This window comes from Podarcis pityusensis, assembly GCF_964106645.2.
Source record: "Podarcis pityusensis genome assembly, chromosome: 7".
Classification (NCBI taxonomy): Eukaryota; Metazoa; Chordata; class Lepidosauria; order Squamata; family Lacertidae; genus Podarcis; species Podarcis pityusensis.
The window spans coordinates 41,105,065-41,131,260 of NC_138031.1; the positions used below are offsets into that span (position 1 = coordinate 41,105,065).

Consider the following 26,196-nt stretch of genomic DNA (forward strand, 5'->3'; position numbering starts at 1 on the left):
TCTTTTAGTCCTAAGTATACATTTTGTGCTCACAGTTTGGGAGGTGCTGAAGTGAGTGGCAGCTCGTTTTACAAGAGCATGGCATATTGGGGCTAATGGTAGTGAGGTTCCCAGCTTTCCTGCTTCTCCGCTAGCATCTTCTTTGAGTCTGCTGAAAAACACTGTGAGTTTTCAAATACAAATTCTTAAGGGAGCCAGAGAGCTGCACCTTTCATGAATTAATCCAGGGTTCTTAAAATGCATGGTTCTGTTTAATGTGGAACATCTGACACTAGGGTTTGCATATCTCTTTGTTCACATGCAGAGTATTAAAGGCAAATGCTGTGTAATCAGTTTAATCAGGTCAGGGAGGGAATCAGGACACCCATTTACTGGCAAAATCCCAGACTCTGTGGGTACAGAGTTTGGAAATCCTATAAATGCATTTAGTTTTATATTGAATGACTTAATCCTGTTTGGCTGCCTATATGGGGACTTGAAGAATAGGCATGGCTTTACACCGAATCCCATGCTTCACCTGTTCTTTGCAAACTGTTTTTTTCTTAAACTTCAAAAGACAATCGCAGATGGTTGGCTGATGGTTAAGCTATGTTGCTGCTTTAACCAGATAAACTATTAATTGATATTATGCTTCTGCAAAGGAGATGTCTAGCCACATAGGATAAAATGTTGCACTCAGGAGAAGACATGGGAAATTACTCTTGAAATCAATGGGTGTATGCATGCAAAATCGCAGCTGCAACTTTATGACAAATTAATATGGGAGATAGTACATTTCTTAGCTTGTTCTCTGTTTCTGCTCCTTTTAGTTCAGCCACTACTCAGTCAAATACATAGGCTGATAGCAGACATTTGTCTGAGTAACCTAAGCAACTGCTAGCCATCAACAAGCCTTACAAGTGGAGGTTTTTATCAGTCTGTATCTGTATTGGATTTGAAATTGTTTATATATGTGAAAATGTTTTATGTGTGTCCTTTTTGTTGTTTAATCACTTTGAAAAGTTTTGTAGGAAGCAATTTATAAATGGAAATGAAATTCGCTATGCCATTTGTAAGCAGAGAAATTAGAGGCACCATTTTGCCAAATTTCTCCAGGGAGAGAAATTATTCAAAAGATTCTCATGAGTGGAGTTCACCATTAGCAGTGGCCATAGCACAGCTTGCTTCATTTTAATTAGCTAGTCTCTCAAAAGGCTTTCCCACAGGAGTTGGGCAATTAATCATATGCAATTACATATGGAGATCCTGTTGGTGTGTTTATTTCATAAAATTTATACACTGCTTGTTTATATATTTAAAAAAACACAACCTCAACATGGTTTACAAAGAGAATAAAACAATAAAATTACCAGTAAAAACAATTAAAAACCACTATTTTAAAAATCAACAAATTGTTGTGAGAATAAAGAGGTATCAAAAACTGTGTATGCCATCCTGAGTTCCTTGGAGAGAGGAAGAATAGGCCAATAAGGAAGAGCTGCAGACCTGCTCTTCTAACATCAGAATTGCTACAACTCATCTGAATGGAATCAGCTATATTTATCATCAGCCCATAGGTTGCACAAATTAATTGTGTTATACCATGGTACTATGTTCTAGATGTGCATGCCAAAGGAACAAAGCAGTTTACTAGGATTGTACATTGAATTTTGACAAATCCCAAATCCTGAACTAGCAATGCAGCACATAGGGATTATGGTCTGATGAGATACATACATACATACATACACACACACACACACATAAAGTACACACACACACACACACACAGCTGCCCTTCTGGGAAACCACTGCATCTATGCTTCTGACATTTGGCAGAGCCTTCAGAAGGATCAATGTTGCCTGAAAATTTCATCCAATTCTGCTCAACAATTAAGAAGTTATAGATGTTTCTTTTTCTAAAAGAAAACCCAAAAAAACCACCACCAGCACTCATATTTTAAAAGTGCCCCACTCAGAAGGTCCTGAACAGATTTAGCTATGATCTGGCAAGCTTTATCCACTCTGGAGAGGTACTATGTCTGCAAATTTTACCTACTTCTGTCATAAAGAAAATAAATTATAGCATGTTTTACATTTCCCAATAGTGAATGGAAAGAGGCAAAGTAGAGTTGGACAGAACCCAAGCTGTAAGCATATAGAAATAAAGACGGGTCCCTTTACCTTTACCTTTTCTGTGTTGCTAACACTAAGTTGTCATCAAATGAAAAATCTCCAACAAAAGCTCTTAATATTCTTAATTACCTCTAAAAGTAGATCTCAGCATCTTGCTTTGATACTTGCCCTTTGACTTTCAGTGCTAGCCTTAGACCCTTTTGCACCTAAACGCACAGTCAAAATGGTGCCCGTTTGCTCAGGACCAGGGCCTAGATACAGGAAACTGGCATTACTTCTGGATTCTGCTGTTTGAAAAAACTGCTTCATTTTGCTTCATTGTAAAACTGACTCTGATTACACAAAACTTCCTTTTAATATTCTGCACGGGAAGAAAGAGATCTGCAGGCCCTGCTGTCAGATGTTCCACCAGATGTTCCTCTTGGCTAAACTTGCTGATATGCCTACTTCCATTTCTTGAAGGCCACATTTTAGCATAGCTAAAGATGGATTTGATGAAGTGGTAACAGATTTGGTCAATTCCAAATCTTAACTCCTTGCAGTAGATTTTTGAAACCAAAGGTTTAAATTCAGCATGTCTTGCCTTTCATTAAAATATCTCTCACCAAAACATTTAATAAAACAAAACTAGGATTTTACTGAATGGCTGATACCCATGGACATCTAATATACTTTTGTCCCTTCCATCCAAGGTGGCATTTTATGGTCTTGATTTGCCTGGAGGGAACTGTGGTGCAGGGATTTACTCTAGTAATTCTCACCTCCCACACACAGGACAATCAAAACAGTGTAAGAAAGAAATTCAAAACAGCATGATCATCCCAATAACTGGAAAGGCATCTTGAAAATCTTAACTGTCCTTATGGCACAGAAGCCGTCAAGCGACTGCTCTTTGTTACAACAAGTATTGCTCATAACCAAACTCTGCACAAATTAACATACTTGGCAGAAATATCCTTGTTTTCTCATTTCATGGAAAGACACTGGCTCACTCCCCAAACTGGATTGGTAGGTAAAACAACAAAAGCACTGATCAGACTATTTTTAAAAAAATAAGAATGGCAATGTGTGTGTCTCTTGAGGTTCTCAGACAATGAGTAAAAAAAAGTCCACATTTCTTAGCCTGTTATAGCATGTTGCCTGTTTGGCTGTTGATGTTAATTTAACTGAGGGGCATTCACATTTAGCCTTTCCTGCCTTTTCCCTTAACCTATTTTACTTGCTGTTTGAATGTACTCCCCTCTTCCACAGCAGCTCTTTTAATAATTATACATAAACTGTGATGCACAGCGTTAGAATTGTTGGACTGGAGAACATTCTGCCTAATTCCCTACCAAAAAGGGGGTTCCTCAAAACATCAGCCCCTGCTTCCCAAATTAACGCCACAAAATCCAGAGTACAGTAGTATCACAAAGCCCAACTAATAAGGCAAATTTGGTACAGAACACCCATGTTAACTTGTACCAGTGTCAGTGATGGGGAACTTGTGGCTCTCCAGAAGTTGCAACAATTCCCACCATCCCCAACTAGTAGACAAGCTGGCTGGGGATGATGGGAGTTGGAGTCCAACAACATCTGGAATACCACATGTTCCCCACCCCTTCTAGGGAGTCAAGCAATGTCTGTTTTTATGCTAAAGGGGAAGTGTGATGGCCTGGGAATCAGATTCAGAAGCTGAACCTGAGGAATCCCAGCCTGCACAGGAGTCCCCGCCTCCAGAACCAGCCGGGGCTGGGGCCTGAGCCTGAAGGGTCCTCACCTGTGCTGGATCCTCAGGTGCAGGCACCAGCTGAGTCTGCTCTGGCTCCTGAGGGGATGGAGGACCCATTGCCTGCAGGTGCTCCACCCTCAGCCCCGTCAGAGGAAGCTGAGGTTGCCTCTGGGTCTGGTAACTCTCCAGCCTCTCCTGAGCTGCAGAGGCTCAGGGCAGAGAGGCGGAGGGAACTAAGTTCCCGCAGGAGGAATGCTCGCCTCCAGGCCAGGAGAGGCGAGTCACTTGTGGACCGGGGCCGCCCTATGCCTTGGGGCAGATAAAAGCCAGCCAGCCCCAGTCCCAAGTTGCGGGAGCAACATCGTTGGTAGCCTGTCCCTGCCTGCACCCTGTCCTGCTTCTCTGCCAGAGCTCCTGAACTCACCCGACTCCCTGCCTTGGACCCAGCTTCAGCTTTGATGGACTGCCTCCATACTGCACCCTCGACCTCGGACTGGACTCAGACCTCGCCTCTCGGTTAGCCCCGGGACCAGCACAGGAAACAAATGATCTAGTTGTCACACCTGGACAAAATTCCATTCTGGCATCACACATGGCAATCAACAGACATAAAGCAAAACCTTATTTCCATCTGATATTCCATGTCAATTTAAAATTAAAAATAAAACTCCAGACCTTCCTGAAATTTGACTGAGTAACAGAATAAAATACAGAGTAAGAGCTCTCAGGTTTTTATGCCACAGGGATACCTTAGTCAGCAGAGCATGACTCTCTTAATCTCAGGGTTGTGAGTTCGAACCCCACATTGGACAAAAGATTCCTGCACTGCAGGGGGTTGGACTAGATGACCCTGGTGATCTCTTCCAACTCTACAATTCTATGATTCTTTGATTTCAGTGTTGGCTCCTTGAAAGCTGGTGGCAGTGAGAATTTCTTGCCCAGGGCCCTCTCAAAACACAGCACTGAATAATGGGGTCAATGGAAAAGGGTCTTGAAGAATAGCAAGATAATGAAACAAGGCCAACAGAGTGCTTTTAATTGGCCATGCAATAGTCATTAAGCTTGCAGTCGCCTTTTCAAAGTTGCCACTGAAGATTGCATAATAGAGCTAGCATTAGTCATCCAGTTCTTCGTCTTGCTTTTTGAAAAATAAAGGAAGAAAAGATGCATTTTATATTTACTGCAATATTTAGCACATTAAGTGCTACAATTACAATTGCATTTGTATTTGACAGTAAATGCTACTTTAAAATAGTGTTACAGAAATTATTTAGTACAGTGTGTTGATGTGACAGTTTTTAATGTCCTCCATTAAATCATTGTTTTACATTTTTCTTTCAGAGTGCATTTTCAGGGGTGGGGGGGAATAGAAAGCCAGAAAATTATTTCAGGTACATTTAGGAAGGCAAAATTAGAGGATAGTGCATGCTCATACACAGTATGCAGAGAGAAGTGACAGGGGGCTCATCCATATACTCTTTTTGCCCTGTGCTTTCTAGGCCCAGATCTACACTTTAAAGCTCCATGTCCAAGCACTTTTTTTTGCGCTGCTGTCCCCCCCCCCCCCCCCGGGAAACCCACTCTTTAACACTGAATTGGTATGAAGAGCAATTAGGATTTTCTGCAGTTTGCTCTGATTCACCAGTAAAGAGCAGGATATGGAGCTTTAAAGCACAGACCCCCGTTTCTAGAAAGCACAGGACAAAAGGTGAGTGTGGATGAGCCCTTACACAAATGCCCTTGCATTCTGTGTCACTGGGCCAATTCACTGCTGGAACAAGCATCAAGATGGCATGCTTCCTCCTCGCACTCCTTATGCCACTCACACTCATACTACCTTCTCAATCTAAACACTCAGTTACTCCTCCTCTCTCACCTCATAATTTATCTTTTCATCCAGGCAAAAAAACCAAACCCTGATTTGCAGATGCCCTCCAAACAGCCTGCAAACTAGCTTCACACGGTTTGAGCTAAAGTTGAGCGTACACAGGAAGGAAAGAATACATGAGCACACGACTCGTTCACACAGTGCCAACCTGTAGTTTGTCATTACAGCTGAATCAAGTGGCAGTGTCTGGACCTCTGCTTTCCCAGGTTCATTCTGAGAACTGTAAGAAAAGCAGGGAATTGACTCAAGCCAAGTAAAACCAAAGAAAAAAAACCCCGCTATGGAACAACACAGAAAACAGCTCCCCAACAATCACACAGTTAAGCTGTGGCTGGGGTCAGCCTGACCTAAGTGGCAACAGCAGTTGCTCAAGAATGGGGATAAGATCCGGCAGCTTAAAAAAGAAAGCGATGTAAATCCTCATCTCCCAAGAACGGGTAAGCAGAGCATTCACTCTCATTAGGATATTTCTTCTTTAAATAAACCCTATGAATAAGTGCTAGAAACCCAGCACTTTATATATATATATAAAAACCGTTTGCTTTAGCTTTCCATTCCAGCTCATTCTTTGTGATGAAGAGGTCCGAGCATTACTCTGAGTGGGAAAAGATCAGGCTGCTGGATAGGGACAAGAAAGGGAATGTGGTTTCCTGAAAAGTTTCCAGAAACGACATGGGAAAATAACTCTTGAAAGAGATGTGGAACTGGAAACACTTCCTTTTGGAGCAGCATTTCCACAGTGTTGTTTTGTTGGGCCAAAAGTAATAACAGTTCTGCTATTATTGTTGCGAATAGACTGAGCACGGAGGGGGAAGAAGTAATTCATGCAACAAGCAGCTATAATTTCTGGGGCTACAGGCCATGTCTACAATGCTGAGGCATAGTATTCATGTGGTTTCTTTAACCTGCAACTCTGCATTTAAAAAAAGATGGGGGGGCGGTTTCTTCACATCCCACCAAAAGCTGTCAGAAGCTGTGTTTCCAGGAATGCTTTGGGCAGCAAGAATCTTAGCATAAAAACATGTCCTCGTTCTTTTGTTTTTATGTCTACATATCTCCCATTTTCAGACTTGTATGGAGCACGTTGACTCAGTTTTTTCTGCACTGTTCCCTTTAATGCAGCAACAGCCTACTGTGAGCCAGTTACCATGCAATCTTGTACGTTGAGTTCAATGGGATTTACTCCCATGAAAGCAAAGAAATGCTTGCAGCCTTAGCTGAGGAATCTATGAGGCCTAAAAACATACCAGTAACATGAACTGGTTGCTGTTATAGCTTCCACAGGAGATTCTTAAGAATCTGTTTTCTCTTCTAAACAAGACCAGAGTTTTACAGCAATCATGGCTGCAGAGAACTGGGAAATGAGTGGTGTATTTTTGGAAAGCACAAAAGGCTCTGGGGAATCCTGGGATGAGAGGAAGGAACTTCCAGCACAGTTCACACACACACACACACACACACACACACACACACACACACACCCTTCTGTACCCAATCTCTGACATAAACAAGGAAAACACTGAAAGTAGATCAGCTGCAGTGCATGCAAAACTAACATATTTATTGTGGCATAAGCTTCCAGGGACTCAAGCAAAGCTTATGCCAGAATAAATTTGTTTGTCTTTAAGGTGCCACAAGACACTGTTGATTTTGCTGCAACAGACTAACACAGCTACTCCTCTGGAAGTACACGAAAGGTAAATATTATGGTTATCAGCCTAATAAACTGCTCAGTTTCACTGATTCCTATCAGTCTATTCCCAGAACAGGGGAAAGCTGAGTTCTCCAGATGTCCCTATCATTTGAAGCTGGTCTGTGCTACCAGCACATTGGTGGCACCCAGGCTATGGAATTCCCTCTTCCAACATGTGCACTTGATGTATTATTTACGATCATGTACACACCAGGTGAAGTCTACCATGTTCTTTCATGCTTATTAATATTTGAGACATCTTTTAATTGCTTTTAGTCGGTGAGGGGCTGAGACATTCATGCCCATTAGAGCAACTGCCTGCATGCTGAGTAGCAACTCTGTCCATCTGCAGTCCCAAGGAGTGTGGCCCAGCAAGCCAGAAGCCTTGGGCAGAGTCAAAGGGCATTGCCAGTTTGGTGCCCATTTGAGGAAAACACAGCAGTTTTGGGATTCCCTCTTAGAAGAACAAACTTAGTAGAACTGTTCTGCAAATTTACCATCAATTAAACCATATAAAAGATAAGCTTGAGAGTTTGGTTGTTTGGCCAAAACCATCTGAAGAAATCACAGAAACAAGTGCATCAATATGATAAATGAAAATCATTTGGGATGGAAGGGGGAACTGAAAATATAAAAAGATCAGTCTATGAAGCTGTATGAATTTGGAAAACCTAAACAGCTGGGTCAGTTAACTAAAAGTGCCTTGAGTGGTTTAGTATTGCAGCCTTCTAAATGGGATTTGGCCTTTCTTCCTTACAAGAGGAATGTCCCTTACTGGGACTCAAGGAAGCTGGCAATTGACTATGTAAGCTACCTTCTTGGGATACCCAAAAGTAGAACAGATCTCGCTGAAAGGAGTTTGCAGGGTAGAGCTTGGGTAAAGAGATCCTATTTAACTTTTCAAAACAACAAAGCTTCCAGCTTTAATCCCTGGAAAAAAACATGTATTATGTAAATATGGGGTGGTTCCATCTCAAGTATTTTACGGCAATATAAAGAAACCTTTGTTAAATGTTGGGAAGTGCACTCCTTTTGGGAGCCAGCATTCAGAAAGCCAGAGTTAAACCACCTGTACAGGAAGAGCGTGATCCTCCAGAGGATGTAATCAACTGGGATATTCCAGCTGTTGTTACACCAATTTGGTGCTCTTTAAAGCCCATTGTAGTGTCCATTTTACAACGTGATAAGGCTGTCGGTTAAATCACAGAGCCTAGGACTTGCTGATCAGAAGGTTGGCGGTTCGAATCCCCACAATGGGGTGAGCTCCCATTGCTCGGCCCCTGCTCCTGCCAACTTAGCAGTTCGAAAGCACGTCAAAGTACAAGTAGATAAATAGGTACTGCTCCGGCGGGAAGGTAAACGGCGTTTCCGTGCACTGCTCTGGTTCGCCAGAAGCGGCTTAGTCATGCTGGCCACATGACTCGGAAGCTGTACACCGGCTCCCTCGGCCAATAAAGCGAGATGAGCGCCGCAACCCCGTCTGCAACTGGACCTAATGGTCAGCGGTCCCCTTACCTTTGCCTAAGGCTGAAAAGCATACCGCTTCACTTACTGGTTATCCTATAGAAACTCTGGAGGAAGAGCTTTTAATTTCTTACTTGGACCTTCCATACAATGAGCAAAGGGCTATTTTGTATGGATTATTTGGTTAGATCCTGCTGCTGGGCTTTCCATGGGTGTATGGTTGGCCACTGTGATAACAGGACACTGTACTAGATATGCTGCTGGCCTGATCCAGTAGCATTATTCTTATATTCTTACATCTGCTCAGAAGAAAGCCCCACTGGGTTCAATGAGACTTACGCCCAAGTTAGTGTATATAGAATACAGACTATTATGTGCTTTGCAGAGTACAACTCTAAGGTTCCCATGCTCTGCTGTCTCCTCTCCATTTGGCTTTTCTCACAATGATTTACAACAGGAGAAATTACCTCACGCTAGCATGCAATCAAAGAATTTAGGAGATAGGGACAGAGTTTAAAACAACAGCCAATATACTCTGTGCCAATGATATAGTCTTTCTTTCTTTCTTTCTTTCTTTCTTTCTTTCTTTCTTTCTTTCTCTCTTTCTTTCTTTCTCTCTCTCTTTCTTTCTCTCTTCCTTCCTTCCTTCCTTCCTTCCTTGTTTTTAAAGTATTTTAATTCATAACTCTAAAACTTGCTTTAATTTCATGATTCTTATTATTTTTGTGTGTGAACAGAGTTTGTCTTTGCCTTTCTACTATTATACTGACCTTTGGGGAGGCTTTGTGAGTGGTCTCCCATGGCTCAGATGCATGGCTCATGTCCACCAGAAGCATTCAGCATTGCAGGTCTAATTCTGTAGAACGTCTGTGAGCCAAATGTCCAGTGAGGGGCGGGGAGATTCCAAGGGCTCCAAAATGGCACATGGGATCTCTTGCTGCTGCCATGCTACCCAACTCAACAGCTGTTGGGTGGGAAGTTGTATGTATTGCAGCAGGCTCCCAACTTAACACACATTTCTCTTCTGCTCACAGGGGCCTGGAATGTAAGCCCCACATAAGTGGAGAGTTGCCTGTATTCTAGAACATGGCTTTAGAGGGGCACATGTAAAGATAAATGGTGTTACAAAGGTTTCGTGCCATCCCCAATCTCTGCCAAGTGGTAGCAAGATTCCAGGCGCTTACCCAGGGTTGTGTTTCCATAGGAAATCAAGACGCAGCGCAGACTGTTGTGTCTAAGAAATATAGCTTATCCTACACGTATTTACACTGGAAGCTTTCAGTGGATGGAGTGCAGAGTTTACGGCATTCGCATCTCAAGAGGGGCTTGTTCCCCTCAGGAGTACAGCATCCGATTCCCAGACATTTCTGTGTCTCTGTCCCAGCCTGCCTGCCAGCCCGCCTGGATGGTTCTGCCCTTCAGCCCCTGCATCAAGTTACACCAACTTCCTCCTTCTTGTTCCCAGAAAACCCCTTGCCAAACAACTCCTCCCCTTCTGTCTGCTATCCCAAGCCTAGTATTAAAAGGTGACAATTTTTCTGCAACCTACATCATCGCTCAGGATAACCTTGGCAACCGACTGTTGCCAAGGGACCCAAGGACTTCTCTGTGATGAGCCATCAACACCTTTTGTCATGCTTAATGGCCTCAATCCCAAGTGCCGCCCTGGTCTGAAAAGGAAACTTAGCCTGTACTTTTTTCCACTGGTCTGGCATCTTCCCTTTAATACTCCAAATGTCATCAAAATTCTGCCATTTTACTAATTTCTAACGTTCACTAACTCTAGATTTGCAACAACAGAGTGGGTGCTGGAAAACACTGCATTCTGAAAAACTTTGATGAAACAATAAATAATTCAATGGGATCAGGGTGCCAGTTATGTTTTATCCAGTGAGTTCTCTGCTCTGTCAGAACTGTGGCAAAGAATAGCAGTGTTTTCAGGTCCATTTGAAAGAAGAGTTACCATTTTTACAATAACTATTCACCCTCTTCTACAGCCCCCCAAATAGGAGATGGTGGCAAGGCACCTGATTGGTTGTCTCTTCCATTATTCAGTAAAAGGTCCTCTTTCCATACAGCAATGAAAGCAGCAATAAAAGATTTAAGGGACAGATTGGCATGAAATTGACATCCTGAATGGTCAGTCAGATTTAGAAGACTTGGCTGCTATTCCACAGAATCAGGCAGAACCAAATGCTGTTAGCCATAAATAGCCAAATGCCACTCATACCTCTTCTCCCTAGCTTGCATAACCATTGTAGTTCTGATCATATCTTTAACCATGCTTTAAAAAGTAATCTAAGAGACCAGTTCATACACTGGCTGGAGGAAAGAAACCCTTGGAATGTCACTCTTCAATAATTGCTAAAATGCATATTGAAGCAGCTGACTGGTGGCTAACTATAGCTGCTGTAAAATTAACATAACAGACTTTGATCTTTTCTTTACATATTTTCAAATTCAAAGTGTTGCCCATAACCCTGCTTTAGTCTAACGCTGCAACACCTTCTTTCTAAGTTAAGCACAGCCAGTCATACACAGTCAGAGCTCAAGGAGGAATCAAAATGAAAAAGTCACAGTTAGGTGTGAAGTGGCTTTTCCACTTAAATAACTGGAGCCCAGATTAAACACATTTATTTGGAGGTGAAAAAATACCTTCAGAGTTCTTTGGAAACTTATTTCCAATAAAATGAGAGCTTCATCCTCAGACTGCTTGCTCTGGAGTAATCTCATTAATCACATCTCGGTTCAAATTGGCAAAGAGAGTCATGGTTGCTATGTGAAAAGTCTATCCAAAGCAGTTTGCAACAATAAAAGCTGCATTTATATTACAAAATAGTACAAAACACACACAAAATAATAAAACCCATTCAAATCCTTTATACCATAATCCACTCTAGCAAATAGATGGCGCCTACTCAAGGAAAGGCCAATCAAAACCAGAACATCTTTGGAGCTTTTCAAAAATCCTGAAGAGTAACAGATTGCTACTGGAACAGACTTCCAAAGCCATGGGACTACCACAGAGAAGGCCCTGTCTCTGGTGGTCACTAATCTAGGCAAAATACACTAGAGATGGAGGAGAAATTCAACTCAGTTTGCATTTATAGCTGAACCTACCTAATTCATACTTTTTGAAACAGTTTGTAAACCAAAACACAAACATCCTTCAAAATGTACACTTGCATCTAACAGTACAATTCTCTGGCCAAGTAATGTATACAAAAAATGCACATACTAGGATAAAGTGTGCATAAACCACATATATTAGTGAAAATGGCATGCTTGAGAAAGCATTATATAATGGGAAATTGCTTTGCAAAAAATGTGTGCCAAGTTTCATAAAAGACTCTCTAGTTGGAGAAATTCACACTAATAAACATTATTTGGCTGAAAGACCATTTTAACCATTATTTGGTGCAATTCAGCCAATTGATTTCAGAGTGCAACTGATTTCAGAAGAGAGAGGTAAGAAATCTTAGCTGGAAATCAACATGTTTTCAACAGCACCTGACTTAGCTGAATCATGCCTCATACCTGTTTGGGCTCAGTTGTTTGAACAAGTATATAAATCTTCAAATACCTTTGGGAGTCCCCATCCCCTATCCTTCTACCACCAATGCTCATGAAAATCACAGTGCTTAAGCTCGCCTTAATCCTTCAAGGCATTCTTTGCAGATGGTGAGAACTGCCTTCAGATGCACCTGTTATACTTCGAACAGCACAATGCCATAGAGTCTAAATCTAATGAGTCATTCTGCACAACCAGATGAATTTACAGTAATAACTGCTTGCAATTTTGCTGATTATTCCAGGGTGTAGAAAAAGCCTGTGTGGGATCGCTTCAGCATAGGGATCAGCCAGAACAATAATTTAGCTTGCAACTCCTGCCAAGGAATGATGCCAGTTTTTACCTGTTGGGAAACTGACACGGACATGATGGAAATCAACTTGTCTTTGCATGTCAGGTACAATAGTGTGTGAGCAGGTGTTTTCGAACTATAGCTGGCTTAGATTTAAATAAGTAATTCCTGGTACCCAGAAAATACATTGCAGTTTATTGGGGTGTCCTAAATGCACAATAATGGCAGACAGCACTGAAAAACCATTAGTTTAAGTTTGCACATTTTTCTTAGGCCAGCTAAATATTCTCTCATGTTTTCTGCACTTAGCATCACTCCAAGCCAGGGAAGAGGAAACACTTGCTTAATCAGGTCTTTTTGTGGTTTCCTCTACCTAGAGCATCTAGATTAATTCATTAGCAATGAAAACGAACCCCAGTAGCAATAATGAACAACTAATACTTAAAGAGACCTGCTACAAGTAAATTTCAGCATTAGACAGAACTAAATCCTGCTAGATGGGGGGGGGGGGAGGAGAAATAGATGCAATACATACATGAATGAAAATATCACGTTTTTGCTCTCAAAATGTTACATTGTTATATAGTTAACATTATGACCAGAAGTCAGAAAGATCACGTGTTATTTTTACATTTCTTCCTTCTGCACACATAGTGAATATACGATCTCCAATACCAGTGGTGACCAGAAATGTAATTATGTTACCCAGCAGGGAAAGCTTTGTCATAACAGCTGGAAGAAATAAAGAAAGACACTAACATTTGAGAACGGTGCCAGGATGTGGAGATACAGGGACCTGGGGTGGAATGGGGATGGGGTTGCTACAAATATTTGCTCACCTGTCTGCAGAACTGGCAAGGTTACAGGCAACACATACTGTAATACTCATTCCATGCTCTTAAGACATTGACCTTCTAGTGTGCAGACTCACTTTGGAACTCCCTGCTTATTGACATCAGACAAGTGGCTTTGCTGTACTATTCTAAGCACTTGCTAAAAACATTTTTGTTTAGGCAAACCTATTCAAACATATAGAAGCTGTCATTTGTTTTAATTTGGTTTTAGCTTATTGTTAATTTTATTGATTGATTGAAAAAAAAAACCAGAAAAAAACCCAGAAAAGAGATTTCCACTGGATGCCATTTTAGGCATCCAATTTCCTTACATGTCCAGAAATTTCCAGATGTATGGCAAGCCTATTGATGTCATTTAATTTTTATATCACTTATATGTCAAAATAGTTTCTTAGTGGTTTACAACTAAAAAAAACCCACAGTTAAAATACACAATGACATTAAAACATCCTGAATTAAAACATACAATTAAGCAAACAATTAAAAATGAGTCTATATCTATCAAAAGTTAGTTTCAACAACTCAGTCTGTCAAAAAGATCTGAGAAGCACCTGTATTTTCATTGGCAGGTGCCTGACACGATGTGCTCCAAAATTGTCATAGGCTAGGAAATTCAACCTGACTGTAACAGCGATGTCTGTAACCATCCAGAAATGACTCAACCTTTTGTCTCTTAAAGTTTTCTTCAGGACCGAACAAGCATAGTCAGCATCAACACCAATAGTTTATTTCATATTGCAGTAACTGGTATGTGTCTTCTTTAACCAATATTGCTAAAGTATATAATGAAGTATATACTTTAGTATATAATGTATATACTGAAGTATATAATGAAGTATATAAGTATATAATGAAGATAATCTTCCAAACTAAAAAAAAAAGAAAAGAAATCTGTAGGGGGGACACTAAACTTTACTACAGAAATCTATCCTTGTTGAATCAACCACACCATGAAGCTTAAAATGTGAGCATTTATCTCACACAATTAAAAAGCCACATCCTGAGTTCATCCACTCATCTGAGTGTGGTGCGCAGTGTTTTCAACATCATAGAAATTGTTTTAATGCAAGGTTTTATTGCTAATTATTTGCAGAGAAGACTTGTGGAATTAGTGGTGGTTTGTAGAGCAATCTTCCCCTGGCACCCACAACTTTTTTATTGTTTCTCAGCCTGTTTCAAGCACAGATGAAATTCATCGTTTCTGGATGGGTCAGAGGGTGGGGGGAGATGTGAAAAGAAGAGAAAATAGCTTGAAACTACCATTGTGGAGAAAATGAAACCAGATGCATGGAACGGGAAAGATGCTGGTGGGAACAACATTGAAATAAAGCACATTTTTCCCTGGGAGATGACAGCCTTGTGCAATCCCTCAAGGCTTCCTTCCCACAGACATCTCTCCCCTGCGGAAAAGATTCTCAGGAGGAGGCACAACCTAACCTCTGGGAAGAGGCGTCAACAGGGAATGTGTCACCATCGCCAGTGAAATATTTCACGTCAAACCTGCATTGTCCTGTGTTCCCCCCCACACACCTGATTTTTCAGGGAGGAAAAGGGGGGGGGGGGTAAAACACCCCACTGGCCCCTCAACAAGAACTGAGGAGAGAAGCACCCTCAAACTGGAAAACAGAAAAGAAAAGATTTTGTCTAATCCTATTTATTTGGAGAGGCTTGGCCAGTGCTTTCCAGCAGGGTGATTCCAGTCTGCTCTGAACTGACACAGTGACATGATGACTGGGCTTTGAAGATAGAGTAGCAGTGTTTATGTGGAGAGCAGTCGTGGTGGAGAGGGAAAGGAGGGGGGCAGGAGGCGTTGGGAGGGAAATCGGGAAACTGTAACTCATTGTGGATGGGCTGGCCTGGCCTGGGTGGCAAGCTCTTAAAGCTCAGAACATTCATCAACCTGCCTAGCGGGCCGACATGCTGGAGCCACAAGTTGCTCTCTCCCTCTCCGACTGTGTCAAGCGTGATCTAGTCCAACTGTGCGGAGACAGCGCAGCCCCGGCCAGACAAGCCCTGGTCAGTGCAAATAATCACAGCTCTGACTCCTTTCTCTGTTACTCAGCAAAGCCTGGCCACCGAACACAGCGTTCTCACAGGAAGTTTACGTCAATTCTCTTCCACACATACACACACTCACACGCACAGAGTCCGATTCATCTCAAACTCCATTTGAATCGCTCAAGTTACACCCAGGGCTCCATTTGGCCTTCTGCCTTCACTTTTAGACATTCTTCACCAATTAAAGCCTCATTTCTTTCAAAGCTTATATCCCTAGCGCAAGTCTCCTAATGTCTATAGCATGGCTTCTGGCTTATCACCAAGGGTACTTTTGCCATCCTTTTCGCAGGGCTAAGGAACTGCAGCAGCCTTATACTAACCTCAAGGAGAGCAGTTCCCCCCCCCCCCCATATCTACCACTCGTTTCTTAGCAATTACCGTAGGTTATAAATATGCAAAAGTAACAGACACAACTCCCCACCCACCCACAAAAAAACAGTAATGTTGAGAGCCATGCAGGAATCCAATATCTCTGCTGGAATTTTATTCTAAGAAGTCCAGTCTCGCTGTGTAATGTGAACAGATTTACATATTTGGAGATCTGTCACATTCTATTCTGGAAGCTCATGACAGGAAGCAGCAATATGACGTTTTGGGTTTTATTTCAGATCACTGGGGCTTACTTTCAGGTACATGTGTATAGGACTGGTAACTAACACATTATTATTTCAAAATAAAATGTGTTTGCAAATGACAGGCAGAATGTGACAAGGACAAGAAGTCTTAAAATAAAGTTAATTGGTCCATATTGCAGAGGAGAATCAGACAACTTTTTCCCAATTACTGCCATGTTCTGTAACCCGCGGAGAACCTATGGCCCTCCAAGATGTCAACATCCAACTTCTGTTAACCTCAGAAAATGTGGCCAATGGTCAGAGATGATGGGAGATATAGTCCAGCAACATCTGGCGTTAGGTGGCGCTGTGGGTTAAACCACATAGCCTAGGGCTTGCCGATCAGAAGGTTGGCAGTTCGAATCCCTGCAATGGGGTGAGCTCCCGTTGCTTGGTCCCTGCTCCTGCCAACCTAGCAGTTTGAAAACACATCAAAAGTGCAAGTAGATAAATAGGTACCGCTCCAGCGGGAAGGTAAATGGCATTTCCGTGCACTGCTCTGGTTCTCCAAAAGCAGCTTAGTCATACTGGCCACATGACCCTCTACGCCGGCTCCCTCGGCCCATAGAGCGAGATGAGCGCCACAACCCCAGAGTCATCCGCGACTGGACCTAATGGTCAGGGGCCCCTTTACCTTTAACATCTGGCATCCCACTCCTGCTGTAAACAGGCACAAGTTAGCAAATATAATAATAACCCATATATTCTAACTTCTTGAATAATTGGGGGTGGTCAAATTAGCCAGCTTTAATTTATCCATCTCAGCCTTAAAATAAAATCCCTTATTAATGGGATTTTCAAGGTGGTACATATACTGTAACCATTTGCACTGTGATGGTTACTTATAATCCCACCATACAGTACAGTGAATGCAACCACATGGACAACCAGAATTCGGGGGCATCTGGCCACACAGTGAGACAAATGTTATCAAAGTTCAGCAACATGCCATGAATGTGCATGAAGCTACTGGGGGTCTCTGATCAGCTACTATGGCCCAAAGGGAATTAAGCTTTCAGCAAACATGGATGCTTGTCAAATGTATGGTCAATATATAAATGTCCATTTAACTGACTATTAAAACACCTAATAAATAACAACACAGAGATATTGGAGTGTTTTCTTTAGCATATTGCTTATCCTCTTATCAGTACTTCTAGCAAAGGTGCCCAGGACACACTGGGGAGCAGCAAAGTGGGGAATTGAGGGCTGCTGAATCAGAGTATACATACAACAAAAGCCATGCTAGCAACTGATGTTTTGCCACTGATACCCAACAGGCATTCTAACTTGTATGAATTGATTTGGCATTAGTGAAAAGTGCAGGTGCTAAACAACTCTGGCATTTAGGAGCAAAGAACTTACTTGTCTTAACATGGAAAATTTACATCATTCTAGAGATGGTAAAATATCTCAGGGCAATTAGGTCATGGCATTACTATACATGGAACTACAACTTCTATCAGCCCCAGCAAGCATCGTCAAAGGCCAGAGGTGATGGAACCTGTAGTTCAGCAACTTCTGAAGAGCCACACCTGCTTTTGAAGTGGGCATCTAAAAGCTGCATTTAAGACCTGACATCCTATCACTTTTGTTATGGGGTCCTGGAAGTGCTTTAAGGGTCACATTAATTGGTGAAGTCCTATTCATTTAAAAATTGTACTGTCGTGTGTTATGTCAGTTCACAGAACGGTCAGTCCCAGGGCAATGTTCTGCCATTGAGACAGCATGATGGCACTTTGAGACTGCACAACAGATTATGCCCAAGCAACATGAATTTTAGTTTTCAGAAAGAAGTGCCCACGCTGCATGGCAAGATGATTAAAAAATAAATAAAATTATCCAGCCACAATCCAGGAGCCATGTTTAGGCCCAGAAAAATCAACAGGCTTAATTGCATCCAGCTTTACACAAGATGCTAACTTCTGACTTTTCCCATTAGCTTTCAGTGCTATATAGAAGGATTACTGTACATTAAAAAAAAAAAAAAACCTGTCTGAGTGCCCCAATCTACTGCAGCTGGTATTGCAACCTTTGGCATGTCATCAGGTTTGTGAATGGTAACCCAAAAGGTATGACTGTGTCATTAAATAAATAGGTGTGTAGTATGTTTGGGTTATTCTTTTGTGTTTTAATTTATTTGTATTGCAGTGAGAAATTCTTTGAAGGCACAAAAAAGCGCTGGATTTTGCTTCGCCAGTAGTTTGCCCATGAGTAAAAAGGAGTGTTCTTAAGGCCAGTGTTTGCGTGTACTTATTTGTATGTGTATGAATTTGCAAAATCAAAGCCTGGTCTTACAATGCAGCCTGTTGTCTTCAGGTTAGGCTTGTTAAATGATGACAGAGAAGTCACACACCGAAAGAGTGACACCACCCTTAGAACTATTCCCAAGGGAAAAAAAGAAATTGGTGCTGCACTAGACTTAAGGTGGCCTTTTCTTAAGTGATAATATATGTGCACAACGCTAGCAGGTTGCATCACGATGCTAAACCTTGTGATCTAATTATTCAACCCTAATATAAAGGGCAGGGCTTCATGGGAATGATACATTCAGAGCAATACCAAGAACTCTGTTTCACAATATCAAGGGGGAAATAGTGTCAGGTGATCCCTTAACATGGGAAAGTTCCATTAATAAAGGGTTTGGTTCCCTAGACTTCTTGCAAAATGAAAGCTGGACTACATTAACAATATAAAATAATTACCTCTGTCTTCAAAATTAACTTTATTGTACTTTATGTTTATTTTTTATGTCTGTTCATTTTAATTTTTGTGTTTGTTTATTTTAATTTTTTGCATGACTCAGGGAGCAGTGATTTGATGACAAAGGGTATAAAACAGGTATGGGAAATGTTTGGCCCATATAGTCCTTCCTTCTTAAGCACCAATCAGCTCCTAATTGTATCACACAATGTGGTACAAAATATGTTGATCAGTTCTGATTTGCACTATCCATACATATATTTGCTGACTGATGACGACCAGCTTGGGGGGAGGGGGATGCATAAGGTACATTTCCTAACAACTTAAATCTGTGATAGTGTAGCTCCTGAATAAATCAGTTATTGACACCAATGTCATAGCCAGCTGATTAAGAGATGTAAAATTGAAGCTCATCAGGTCACCACTCCAGTGGCACCTAAATCAAAATCAGGTCCTGAATACACCTTTGGTCTTAGAACTTACGTGATGCCACTCATGACCATAGTCCTCACCCAGTGCTATGTGTTTGAATTAAAATTAACAGAGGAAAATGTCTCCATCCAATCTTTCAGCAGCATTTAACCCCATTGTCCATGAAATGTCACTTTAAACACTGCAGGACCAGCAGGTGTCAACTGGATGACTCACTGATGGATTGACTTTTACCTAGCAGGATGTCTGAGAGCAGAGCAATTGGCCTTAGACTCAGCGCTGCCCTTGGGAAAGAGTAAATAGGTAAATCATTGGTTTCTTATATCAGTATGTTGCCCACATAGTGCTTGATGGCAATGATTATGGAATTAGAAATAAAAGATTGGAATGTACACTGAGCACATATGGACAGTGGTGCAGAAAGGTAATTTTAGACCCTGAACTTAATGGTCTAATGGGGAGGGGGAGCTTTAGATAGCCATATATTTTACTTCATTTGGGATGCACATAATTAACCTTTCTCTTCTCTCTCCTCCTCAATTCCATGTTTTACAACTCCTTCTACATTCCTGACCTGTTAGAGCAATAACAGAAAACAGTGTGCAAGCCCTGATTTTTGTTGTAATGCATGCCCAGGTTTGCATTTTAAATTGACTTAAGCATAGTAACATAATTATACCAAAAAATAGGATTTGCTTCTGCTACCCTGAGATCCCGTTTACTTGTAAATATGTTTATCATGTTTATTATGGCAAACAGCCAGCATAATTTACTTGGAAATAAGCCCCATTTTGTTGCAGAAAAGGATAATAAAAATAATAAAATGAGGATCTGTAAGCATGCACTTGCCTTGCTGGCTACCCATCTCCCCCAATGCTTCTTATTTTCAAAATGTCTGCTACATTGACCAACATTGGCCTCTGAGGGTTCCAGCATGTGCTTGGCAGCCCAGGGCTGATGCCAGATGTGCTTTCCACTGCCCCCATTGTCTGCCATTCTCTGAGTGATCACTGGGGGGCTAGGCTGAGGTGCCCGGGACTTAGGTCCCAACATCCAGGCATAGCTGAATCACTGCATACAAAAGGTTCACACACTCATAAGAATGTAAATCTACCACAGGCTATTAGTATGTTTCTAAATAGAGTGTGCCTCTGGAGTCGGTATCACTGGCAATGTCTCTATGCCCCACCAGGGGCCCACTGCCAGTCTCTTGAGCTCCCTGGCCCTGCTTCTCCTCTTCTTCCACCACATTCCCATCACTGCCTGCTCTGAGTAAACCACAAGACAAGAGGCTTTCTTGGTTTGGCTTGCCCTTTTCCCTTGGACCAGGCCTAGAGGAATGGGGCAAGCAAATGGGTAGTGGTGGCAACAGCAGCAGCGAGGAGGCCTCTGAAGACATTTTGCCAAAGGGCCCAACCCTACTGGACCTGGCACACTTTCTACCTACCAGCTCACAATTTCCAAATTTCCCTTTTTTAAATAAAGTAATTGCTCTGATTTACCAGCCAGGGAAATCTGGCTCTTCCTTCTTTCTGCCCCCGCCCCCTGCAACTCCACCCTAGTTCCTCATACTCCCAAATCCATTTCCAACTCTTGTCAAAGAGAGAAGGGGAGAATGCACATGTTTGCATGAGTTCTTGAGGAAGAACAATGCTCATGTATGTTTTTTGGCATGGGTCGCTTGGCAATTTAAAATTGGCAATGTGGCCCTAGAGGTTCCCCACCCTTGCAGCAATACCTAATAGGAACCAATAGCATAGCAGACAGGGAGTTAGAGAGTCCAAGCCTGAAAAAAAATAATGCATACAAGATGTTCAACACTTTCCCACATAATAAACGTGGGAATCCCATAGAATTTGTCCCAGGACTTGAGGGATTTTTTTTTTTAATGAATCATGTTTGCTACATCCCCAATTTCACCAACCCACTCCAACTGCAAGACGCTAAGTCTAAGGAGCCAAAGCATTTCAGCGGACACCTCTAAGTTGTCCACAAGCAGCAGAATACAATGTAACAGAGAGAAGCAAAGAGGCTAACGCATTTCTCAAATGGAAAAGCTACATTCACAAAGTGCTATCATGCAGGGAAGACTAGAATGGTTAGGTTAGCTCAGATATAGCTGAACAACAACTTCCATCCTCCCTGCCCATTGCTCATGCCGTCTAGGGCTGATGGGAGTTGTGGTTATTTGAATTGCTTTTGAACTGTTTTAAATGTATCTGCTGTTTTTTTAATGTTCTAAATTGTGTTTATTGTACACCACCTTGAATCAGTTGGGTAGAAGGTGATTAATAAATTAATGATACTAATAAAAATAATAACATCTGGTGAGTCAAAGGGTCCCCACTCCTGGGTTAGCCCTAAATCAGACTCTCATGGAAGAAGATCTGTTTTTATTGAGAGAGTTGAGTATGTTAGAGTAACAGGAAAAGCTGGGGAATAAATGTAAATGAAGAAGAAGAAGAAGAAGAAGAAGAAGAAGAAGAAGAAGAAGAATGTTAACTCAGAAGACGTCTTACTGAATGCACTTGAATTTACCATTTTGTAAGCGTGCTCAGCACTGCAGTCTTTTATTATGCCTGATGTTAATATTTTCACTCCATTTCCCCTTCCAAAAAAAGGAAAATCTGTCAAGTTCGTTAAAATATATTTATATAGTGTTGTTGTTTTTTTGAGCAAGCATTTCAAGAAGCTTCAAAATAAGATTATCATCTAGCTTTGCAGACGCAGCAATTTACCAACTGCCTGACAAGTGTTTTCATATGAAAAAATAATAAATCACAGCATTGTCTGTTTTGGGAGGGTAATGGTTTTAGTTTGGTGACCCAAACAATCATGGTTTCCTGATTTGTGTCAGCAGGGCTAAGGACTAACTAGAAGTGTGTTTAAATTAATCCAGTTGTGGTGTACTGATTCTATTAATCCCCTTTGTAAGATGATAGTTATTTTGAAACGATTGCATTTGATGCTCCATTCTGTTATTCCCATTGCTAAGATTTCCAGATGCCCCCTTTTGAAGAAGGTTCCATCATTTCAGAATTTGTCTTATCAGGTGCAGCTACAGTGGTACCTCGGGTTAAGAACTTAATTCGTTCTGGAGGTCCGTTCTTAACCTGAAACTGTTCTTAACCTGAGGTACCACTTTAGTTAATGGGGCCTCCTGCTGCCACCGCATGATTTCTGTTCTCATCCTGAAGCAAAGTTCTTAACCTGAGGTACTATTTCTGGGTTAGCAGAGTCTGTAACCTGAAGTGCATGTAACCCGAGGTACCACTGTAGATTAATTTGGTAGCTTTTAAGGTGCCACAAGATTCTGTGATGCTTTTACCAAATGTTTAAATTCATAAAAGGCATTTACTGGTGTGGGGAACATAGTTTTCCATGCTCTGTGAATTGTAGAGCTGGAAGGGACCCTAAGAGTCATCCAGTCCAACCCCTTGCAATGCAATTAAATTGGAAGCAGCTAGGGTTAGGAGAAGCTTACACCAGGTTCTCTTTTCAGTGCTAAATCATCTTAAGAGCTCCCTTATGTTTTGTTTCATGAACTTTCTTGGAAAGAACTCAGAAAATCCCAAGAGTTGGTTTTTTTTTTCAGGATTCTCCCAAAAAGCAATTTAAAAAACTAATTACAAGCCAAGCCTAGAAGAATGGAGGAAGGTAGCCCATAACTAGCTTTGCTGAAAACCTTCAGTTTGTGTTAGGTTGCTTTCAACAGCATGTTCTCCAAGGGTCAGGTGGGGACAGCCTATTGTACTCAGGTCCTGCCTGTGGACTTCCCTTAGGTATCTGGTTGGCTATTGTGAGAACAGGATACTGGACTAGGTTGGCATTTGGGATGATTCAGCAAGTATTTCCTTATATTTTTATGACACAAACAGCATGCATGCTGAAGCTAAGGAGTCTGGGTCTGGTCAGTGCCTTGATGTGAGACTGGTTGTGTATCGCCATTATCTCCATAATGGAATAAAGGTGAGATATAACTTTAATAAATCAAAGCTCATTATTCAGCAGCAGAGTGGCTGTGGGATCAAAAATTGCAGTACTTCATTTTCTTTAAATACTTCAAAACACACTATTCAAATAAGTTTTCTTATGATATGTATGAATTTGATATTAATTCCAGGCAGGATTAAGTGGCACTGGCAATCAGCTCTTTTCTTTATGGAATGTGCAAGCATGTTTGTTTCCTGAGAGAAAAGTTGCCACTTACATCTTTCATGAACAATCCAAACAGATATATGTTTTTAATGTCCTAAAAATATACTAAAATGCTATTTTTTCCATACTGCATGTCTTATTTTCCATTTGCTTGTTCTCTTCATGTGAATTGTGTGTTCCAACAGAGTATTCATCACCTGATGGGAATGCCACAGATTGCTGCAATCTGCTGAGATATATATTTCTGAATCACCTCACACACTAGCCAGAAATTCATTATGTCAATGATTTATTGTCTCTGGTGAACTTCTCATTGCTGCTGAGAACTTAAACTAGTTCAGCTGCTCTGGTTGATGAGGTACCAAAGCAGATGACAAGCCCACAACAATGTCTGGAACCCCAAGCTGGGAAAAGATGCATCTAGAGTGAATTGAGAAATACTGTCTTAAGGACAGGAGAGAATCTGAGTCTACATCTGAGCCCTAGTGCATGACTTATAGTGGTTTTCAGGGGCCAGAACTTGAGATCTTCCTTCAATTGTCTCTCATACCTCATTCAGGTGAACAGCAAATGGTGCCTTCATACCTCCACCTTTGCTACACACCTGTATCTGCAAGTGTATCTGCAGGAGTGGAAGCATCCCACCTGTGGCCTGCTTAGATCTAGCATGGGTCCCAATTTGGCCCATGGGGCCATTTTTTCCCCAAACCTATGCCCACATGTAATGTCAGATGTGGAGCAGGTAAGGACATGGCTCAAAAGGAAGAATCAGGAGCTTAAAATGAGCCCCTGATTGTTCCACTGGGATCTGCTGCATTAAGGAATTCCCCTTCAAGAACTCCCTAGTGCAGCTGAAGAGGCACAGGGCTCTGCAAGTGCCAATCATCAGCTGATCATGGTAGCACTTGGCAAAAGCACCAGGCAAATGCCAGTTTACACTATCCTTTGACTTCACTCCCAAAGGCACACTCCCCCATTGTCTCCCAAGGCAGAGGGATGCCAACCAAACCAGCCAATATATTATACTGCCATATGCCGCTGCAAACATTTATAATGCCTAGACTGGGGACACCACCTTTTTGGAGTTCATGGGCACATCTGCAAACCAGAGAAACTGCTGGGGGAACCACACCACGCTGCAACCAAGGAGACACCCGAGCATACTCTGTTTGCTACAACAGAATGCTTCCTTGAAGCCAGAGAAGGCCTTTGTGGGCAAATGGGTGCCATGTTGGCAATCACTGGCCTAGGCTAACAAATTTCACCAAATGCTTATCAAGTATTTTGGTTTTCAGAGGACTGGTGTTATTATTTCTATTAAGCAAATGACATACTAAAAAGGTAGAAACACCCACCTCTATTTTTGAATGGGAAGAGAACACTGGCTTTTAAATCATTCCCAGGACTGACTCTATGACATATTTCTAAATGGTTTGCCTTTCAAAGCATCTAGTAAATTTTTCAACCTAAGTCCTTTTTGGCATGTTAATCAAAAACAGATCTTTCCATCAAACACAGTCATCCTGACTGCAAAGGTCCCATCTTTCTTCTCTTTGCACATTTTTTTCATACAGATTTGTTTTTCCTTTTTAAGGTTTAACTTTAAAACCTTATAGAAACCTTCAAAGGTTTGCAACATGGAAGTAACACTAAGAATAAGTTTTTTTCTATTATTTCCACACACACCCTTAGTGCTTCAGGTGCTTCATATCTATTATCTCCATTATCCTACAAAAACTGCTAACTAGGCTGATATTGTGATCTACATTTCAGAGATGGCAGTCAGAGGCAGAGAGAAGACCCTTGCCAAAAGCCACCCAGTGGGTTCGTGGCTGAATCTGGATCCAGTTCATTGCTCAGTTTCTTAACCACTAGGCTCTAACAGTGTTTCAGTCTGTTAGTCCTCAAAATAACAGCATAATAAAAATCTACATTAATATGGTGGGTTTTATATTTCCTAAATGAGGCAAAAATGGAATTGACCTCTTACTCTTTATGAGTCTGATAGAATTATAAGAACTTATTATCAGCAAAACATGCTGCTATGATTTCGTCATTAAGTTTGTTCTGTCATATATTTGTGCAAAAAGTTCTTATATGACAACAAACCTACTTCCATGAAATGTTCAGGTTTGCTGCTTGACTATAACATCACAGTTTATTTCTCTATGGCTAAAATCAGTGGTATAGCAACTCAAAAGTAACCCTGAGATGGTTCTTCATATTAATTAGCTGCTTCTTCTGCCCTAGCTTTACTGGAGACAGAGAGAAGTGGATGCAGTCTATTTTATTTCTTGCAAAACCCAGAACCATCATCCATAGTGCCTGATCTCCATCTCTGCCAGTAAACCACTGGGAAACCCAGTTCACTTCAGTGTCACAGTCATTTCAGCTTCCGATTCAGTTCCTGGTCTCGCTCTGATAGGAACTCTAAACTTCCTAAGATGGTCCCCCCCCCCCACACACACCCCTAATCCATCACATATGGTGCCTGCTTTCTTTCTATTACTATCTCCCTTTTTTGGTTATTTCAGTGCACAGCAATTCTATTGGTGGTGAAAAGCTGCACTAATGCTTGGCTTGCAGAGTCTCATCAGAATACTTTTGTTTGTGTCAAAGGTATCTGAAGACTATCTCCCTAAT

The 26,196-nt window shown here is 41.5% G+C and overlaps 1 long non-coding RNA gene across 1 annotated transcript; it reads left to right on the top strand.

Moving 5' to 3' along the window:
• LOC308481472 lies at nucleotides 1-25,745 on the top strand. Its single transcript, XR_013988699.1, has 4 exons — nucleotides 1-163; nucleotides 19,583-19,698; nucleotides 23,274-23,364; nucleotides 25,329-25,745. It is a non-coding gene; the product is annotated as an uncharacterized lncRNA (long non-coding RNA).
• The last annotated feature ends 451 nt before the right edge of the window (nucleotides 25,746-26,196 follow it).